Raw genomic sequence first — 7,213 nt, 5'->3', positions numbered from 1 at the left:
TGCTAACTTTGTTGCTTGATCTAGAAAATCCTAGCAACTTTCTATAACTCGACCTAGAAACGGCCTAGTAACATTCTACCAACTTTCTATTGCTCCCCCTAGAAACATTCTAGCAACTATTTTAGTATGCTTTAAATGTGCTGGTGACATTTAAGCAAATTTCTCTGGTATTGTGGTGCTGTTCCAATGTAACCTTCAACATGGGTAGTATATATAAATGTACTTGCCTATGAACAAAACACTCCAATCTTTTTGAAAACTAACATTTATTTAACACATTTCAAAACCTATGTGCAAGCATCAATGACATGTTTTTGATCTCCGCTGTGTCGAAGTGCCTTGCTGTGTAGCCTAAGGGAAGAGAAAAAGTAAAGAGTCAGTTCAGCCTTATGTCTCTGTTAGTGTATTTGGGTAGGACGGCACAAAGGAGTGATCCACAAGATTTTAACTTCAAATTACGAATTAAAGCAAACGTTTTAGTTGTCTACGCTGTCACACATACTCAGAATGGCGTTCTCACGCCTTGGGTCCAAAGCCTCTTTTTCGGCGACATCCTTGTGGGCTTTGGAATGCCGCCCAAATAGAGATTTGTGCTCTCTTAACTCTTCTGGGCTGAAAAGAACCTTCAGGAGGCCCCGTGCACATCTTTAGCCTGAGTTTTTGCGTCTCGCTGCAGTCGTGCCAGTGTGGCCTCATCAAGGAGCATTTCTTACCCAAGGTCCACCTGAAAACGAAAAGCAAACATTAGTTCTCGTTTTTATGCTTTGTAACTAAAACACTTGTTTTTCCTTTGCTATAATATTCGGAAAGGATAATCTCTTACTTAGATGGTCTATTGTAGGAAGTCATTCTATGATACAATAACATAGGTGACTTTGCAACAAAAGCTGTGGTTTATATCTATAGGTTTCTTAAACACTTCCAGTGAGTCAGGATGCAATAGAAATGTGATGGCTTCATTCGGCATATTGCTGCATCTAGACTTTCCAGCTCACGTAAAACTTGCAACAATTGCTACCCCATTTCACTCTTCAGAAGTGAAGTGTTTCATGTTTCGACTTTATTTTATGTCACCTCAGCAGCGAATTCCAGCAATTAAGTAAGCTTTGCCACCAACCCATCTTTCGTCCTAATTAGCCAGTTTTTCATTTGGGGCACTTCAACTCTTTCAGCCACACACATTAAAATAAGAACTGCTCCTGGCTCCAGCCCATTTGTTCGTACGTATTCTGCTCTCCCTATCATGCATTGCTGCAGCAGATTGCACGTTGGTCCTTATAGCATCAACATCAATGGCAGCTCACCATGCTAGTGGCTTTGATGAGCAAGCTGGAAGGGTATGCCAGATGGAGTGTCAGGCTGAAACTATCTTACAGCCTTTGAAATAATGGTGTTGAACTTGACTAAGTGAACATCATTCAGGACTATACAAGATCTCTGCAACAACATATTGCATTGCACTGGTTAGTGCCAACAGCGTTTTATCCACATATCAGTGTACTGTCTGCATGTGCAGCATCTTACAATCAGGTCACAAATATTCTAGGCTCGTGCAGACTAGCTAGTTCACACTCAGGCGGTTGGCAACAGCCAAACTTGCATGTGTGTGTTTGGTTTCATTTTCTTTAACCAAAGCTTTGCTACCAAATAAATGAAGAAAGGAGTTTTGAAGGAATAACTTATATGACTAAGATGTCTTAATGTTTCAGTTAGTGTCTGTTTTTTGAGGTGGGCTAGGAGCTTCTGAAAGTCGTGCTGCTTGGTTCAGAAATGAAGTAGCTCAATTTCTTTTATAGAAGCAGAATTAACTGCACTTGCAATCAATGTAATGGAATTGAAGTAGTTTTTGAAGCCCAAATTGAAAATACCTCACTTCACTAGCTTTGAATGAGGTGAGTATGCAAGAATGAGTTTTTTGCCTCTAAGCTCGTAAAACCAACATGAGGCAAGAAACCCATCCTGGCATACTTATCAGCTCATGAATGTCCATAACCATAGTGTCTTACAAAGAGTATGTTACGTTCTCTTTGACAGATTACTGCTGAACAAGTATTTAGAAGAAATTCTCCATATTGAATAGAGTTATGATCAAATTTCAAGAACAGTAATTGCCAAATTCTGTATCTTCTAGCTTGTAGATTGAAAAAATTAAATACACGGAATGCATAATGAAAGAAATCTATATGTACATTTACAGCAAGGTTCCACAATTACTTGCCCTATACTCAAAAGTATAATGTACATGTAAATTTCTATTTTCTCGGCTAGATTGAACTTTGGCAGACATGCAACTGAAAAGCACTTTGCTTGAAGCAAATGGCAACTCGTGGCATCGAATGCTTTGGCAGAGCATGCAGCAATTATTAAGCACAACAATGACTGCATGAACTCTAGTGCAATTGGCCAGGAAAGAAACTGGAAGCCACACCTGTACCTGTGGGTTCCCTAGAGATACAATCAACAGGACACACACTTATCGAAACGAAGGAACCCTCTCCGTGTTATGCGCGATGGATGCGTCACATGCTAAAACCTACTAAGTAGGCACTTCTACTTTGTGCCCCATTGAGAATAAGGCTTTCGAATAGACGCCAAACTGTCTAGCTTTTAAAGTTTTATTTGATTAGTCTATGTCATTCTTTGTCATGTTCCATCGCGACCAGACAAGCTTCCATCAAACTCTCAATGATAGAACTTTTGGCGAAAGCATTAAGGCACTTTTTGCCTAAACCATGTATGTGGGTAGCAGAACACATTCTTCTAGGTGCTCTAGAGTGCATTATTCGCAGTATGAAACCTCAATTTGATAAGAAGTCCAACAAATAATTGCACTATAACAAAAAGTGAATAGTTCAAAAATTAAGTGCAGGGCAGCTTGAGCTTAAAGCAAGCCTTCTTGCGACATCTTGGTAAATCCGAGGGAAAGTAAAATCAGTTCTTCGCATTACACATAAGTAATTGCACAGAACAAGCTTTAGCCCACGCCAAGTGAAAAAGGGCAAGGAAATTGAGAAAAATTATGGCAATGTAATAGTGAATTGTCAGCATTGAGCTCTGCTGTCATGGTATGGTTCGCAACTACTGCACTGGGCTGGTTGTTATATGATTCAGCAGTTTCCTATAGCATGTTACCAACTCGAATTTCTGTAATGTATAAAGGAGACCAGCTTCCAGCCTGAAACGAACCTGCACTTGAGACTCATTGTGAGCTTCTAACAGCAAAAGGTTAATGATTTGTTATAAGTTTGAGGAATTGAACACTCATACTGACTAGGAATTCAGCAGCTACATAATAAAGCCAGAAAACATTATTTTATGCAAATGTATTTAGCAGGTGAAGTATGGCATGCAATACATAAGTGTGACCGATTGGAGAGAAGAATATAGGCACACAGGCAATAGTGTGAGAATTTAACTCCATAAGACTGCATAATGAAAAGATAAAAATTATACACCTCTGGACACCTCATGCATCTCAACCACGTTCTTATAAAGGCATTTGGCTAGATATTTATAGAGCCTGTATGGAGTATATCATGCATAATTACTTAAGCCCCCCCCCCTCCCCCCAATTATATGCAACTCAGAGGAGGCTACTTTGGTAAGTTGATTAAACTGAGGGCATTCCAGATCACCAAAAGATAAAATTCAAGTGATCTGCCACTAGAAATCCCGAAAATGGCACAAACAGTAAAATGATTGCATACTGCACAAACGTATCCTACAACTCACAAGGTAGCAACAGTTTTGTACGCACCTTTGTGAAAGCATGCAGATCAGGTGCTTTATCGTTGTGCTTCCCAGCTTTCAGCAGTGCAGCAGGTTCCTGCAGGGTGTAGGGATGCCTCCAAAATCTGCATAGCCTTCAGCAGGAAGAAATGATTGTTTATTGTACTGTGAAGGAGGAAATTTGTGATTTACCAGTGTCATGTGGAATTGCAATGAGTGCCTCACATAGCCAGCTGCATCAATCTATGTCTGGTTGTACAAATTTCTTTTTGTTATATCTCAGGAGGTTTACACTGCTATATTGTAACAAGTGAAATTTCAGGAAGGAACGAAATCAGCAGCAACAACGGACAACTAGGACGATCATCAACAAAACTCGAATATATAGTAAAACACAGAGCATTGGATTAAGAAAAAAAATATTGAGCACATGAGAAGCATTCTGAAAGCTAGGCCGCGATTTCGTAGCGATGCTATTGTTTTCGCTATCCGTTAGTGGTCTGACCGACGCCTCGGCCCTTGTTAGCCGGCCGTTAGCGGTGGGCGACAAAAGTGGCATAGAATCGAGCGGTAAGCATCGCTAAAAAATCGCAGTCCTTACTTTATTATGCACTAGCCCTAACCTACGATTGCCAAGAGCGGACATCGAGTTATATATAAAGAAGGCCAGCGTCTCACTGAAATGTCTCGATTAAAAAGAAACCTTGTCATTGTACTATCGGCCGATATCTGCTCCGGTTCACAGACAAATTCGCGAAGACACTCAAGAACATGAACGATACAGGCAGGTTCTCGCGACGCAGACCTTCAAACCCAACTGCATACGTACAAACATATTCATACAAGGCTATATCTGCTCAATCGTCAAACTTAGCTATCGTGTGCCAAAGCGCGAAGCCCATCACACACCAACGTATACATTACACATGTACTATAATTGCGGGAACGCTGACATAACGAAGAATTTCTTGCCAGGAAAGTATACCGAGCAAACAGCAACTTTTAGTGTTTTCTTAATTGTGCGCCTATTCAGTCATAGCAATCAATGCGGGTAGCATATACTTCACAGAAGAATACTAGTACGCTGCAACATCAGACGAAGCTTTCGTCAAATTGCTTGCTAAATGAACACAGCAACATGGGCAACCTGCGATCAGAAAGCGCTCTGCTCTGGCTAGTTACAGGACTCTCATTACATGAACCATAAGCTTCAAGAGTGCGCACAAGCGCCCAACTTGCTTACCTTTCAAGACGTAGTCAGCAAACGCTTCTTCGTCTCACACGTACCGTGGCACCGACGTTTTTCTGGCGCAAGCACTGTAGAACTTTCGATGAACTCCAGCTCCGCAAAATCACCACCTTCAAGAAAGTCTTCCACACACTATGATTCGAAGCCCCAGTACCAGACTTTTCACGAGTGCGCGGGCGGGCAGCTCGGCAGAACAAAGGTAGCTCGGACGGGCGGGCGCTGCAGTAGGACACTCACTGTCGACACTAGTGGATCGCACGCAACACACGGCGAACTAATGTCGTTACACGAGTCCGGAAGGTTTTGCGATGGTTAATGCACACGACAAGGTGCACATTTTGTCCAGGCACTTCTAAAACATAATTCCACTACCGCCTTACAGCAACGAGCGCTTTGTACAACCAACGTGATCCGTGAACCAAACAAATACTGCAGTGGCGCCACACTGCGGTTCTTTGAAAAATGTAACGTAAATGAGAAAATTCCGTGTTTTTTCCTAATAAGAATCGGTAGAGACCTTTTAACGAATTTGGTAGGTTCGAAAAGTGTGTAATTTGTAAAAGTATGCACTTTGTGATACGAAGTTTAAGGAAATGTATACAAGAAAAAAAAAAAAAGAAACGAAGTGGATATTGCCTCCAAGATTCCCATCCGCTTTAGGCGCATGCAGTTTTCAAAAGCACCGCCTTCGAGATCAGATTTTGTTACTCAAAGGAAGCCGCAGCTGGGAGGAGGGCAGGCATTTAGGCCCCATTTGGTGGGCTTACAGTATCTGGGTAAGCTTGCTTATTTATAAAGCATGTACAGGGACTTAAGCCGAACCATGAGCGAACTTTAGTTGGCGAACACGAGCCTATCAGCGCGCCGTCCGTGCAGGTCCGTTTGCTTGCAATGGTGGACGGCCTACTGGCTTCTTTGACACCTACCGAGCGCACATAAATGATCACCGCCCATATACACGCTTCCAGAGCCTAGTGGAGCGCCGGATTATGGACCCAGTGCCGTGCTCTGGATGCTGGGGCGTTGGCAGGCGCGGCGTACTGGGAGGCGCTGACGCGAAAAACTGCTCTGGCGTGTTAAATACGCGGTGCCTAGACATCCCATATATTTTTTGAACGCAAAAAGCAACAGTGAGCGTTTTAGTGCAATAAAAAAATAAAAAAAACGTAACAATGAAAAACGCTTTTATCAGGATTCGAACCTCCGACCTTCAAATCTCAAGTGCGGTACTCTACCGCTGCGCCACGCCAGCTTTTTTTTTTTCTTTATTACTGACGTGGCAACAAGGCTACAAAACAAGACATTTTATCAATACACAACGGTCACGACAAAAACTCTGCCACTGGTTGGCAGTCACAGGGCTAAAAACGCTTGAAATTCGCTAGCTCAGTCATCACACTGAGCCATGTTGGTTTTTCTTTTTGCAAATTATACATTTCCTTAATATGACAAATGCTTTCAATGAAGTATTCTCTAACAGGCCGGGCATTTACTTCAGCATGTCTCACAGCCATTCTAGTTTTCCATAAACTATGTAAGGACACCAGCATGAACATGTCATAGGGTACATTGTCTTCATTTAGAGTAGGCAAGAAACGAATCCCATATGGAGTAATCGGCAAGTCCTTCTTTAGTGTTCTCTGTAAGATGTCCCAATGGAACACAGCATCCCAGCAGTCAAGAAAAATGTGTTCTACTGTTTCGGGTTTTTGGCATAGTAAACAGTTGACGCTCCAAGGCACGGAAAGGCCTTTTTCATCTAGCCATGGTTTCACAGGTAAAGTATTGGTGTGAAGCTGGAAAAAGAAGGACTTTACCGACGGGCGTACTGGCATTCGTTTTACTCTTTTTAGTACGTCCTTTTCAGGTCCAATGCAGAACATCGAGCGATACAATGGCACCGGCAACATTGTGTCTACCAGGTCCTTATATAAGCGCTTTCGTGGTACCCTACTTAAGTATTCCATGGAAAACCGAACCTTTAACAGCTGAAAAGCCAAGACTACCTCTTTTAAGCAACCACGCGCTCTGCCTTGACTGCACCGATGTGACGATACAATAAACTCAGGTATAGCTTCGCTCAGCCTTGTTTGAAACATAGTTAATAAAAATGGGTCATTTTGGTCCCGTAAGAAAACAAACCACGACACAATCTGCTTAATGAACAAATGTGCCAGACCTAATCCTCCATTTTTAACCGAACGAAAGAGATTAGTGCGACTCGTGCGCTCCCAG

The 7,213-nt window shown here is 42.2% G+C and overlaps 1 long non-coding RNA gene across 1 annotated transcript; it reads right to left on the bottom strand.

Annotated features, from left to right (window-relative positions):
* Positions 1-287: 287 nt before the first annotated feature.
* On the bottom strand, positions 288-5,381 carry LOC142578126 (uncharacterized). Its single transcript, XR_012827179.1, has 4 exons — positions 4,973-5,381; positions 3,758-3,863; positions 503-724; positions 288-351 (listed from the first exon to the last, which is right to left on the bottom strand). It is a non-coding gene; the product is annotated as an uncharacterized LOC142578126 (long non-coding RNA).
* Between the last annotated feature and the right edge of the window lie 1,832 nt (positions 5,382-7,213).

The sequence above is a fragment of the Dermacentor variabilis genome, chromosome 4 (assembly GCF_050947875.1).
Source record: "Dermacentor variabilis isolate Ectoservices chromosome 4, ASM5094787v1, whole genome shotgun sequence".
NCBI lineage: Eukaryota > Metazoa > Arthropoda > Arachnida > Ixodida > Ixodidae > Dermacentor > Dermacentor variabilis.
Note: the sequence above shows the minus strand (reverse complement) of the source record. Positions and strands in the feature narration are given on the sequence as shown.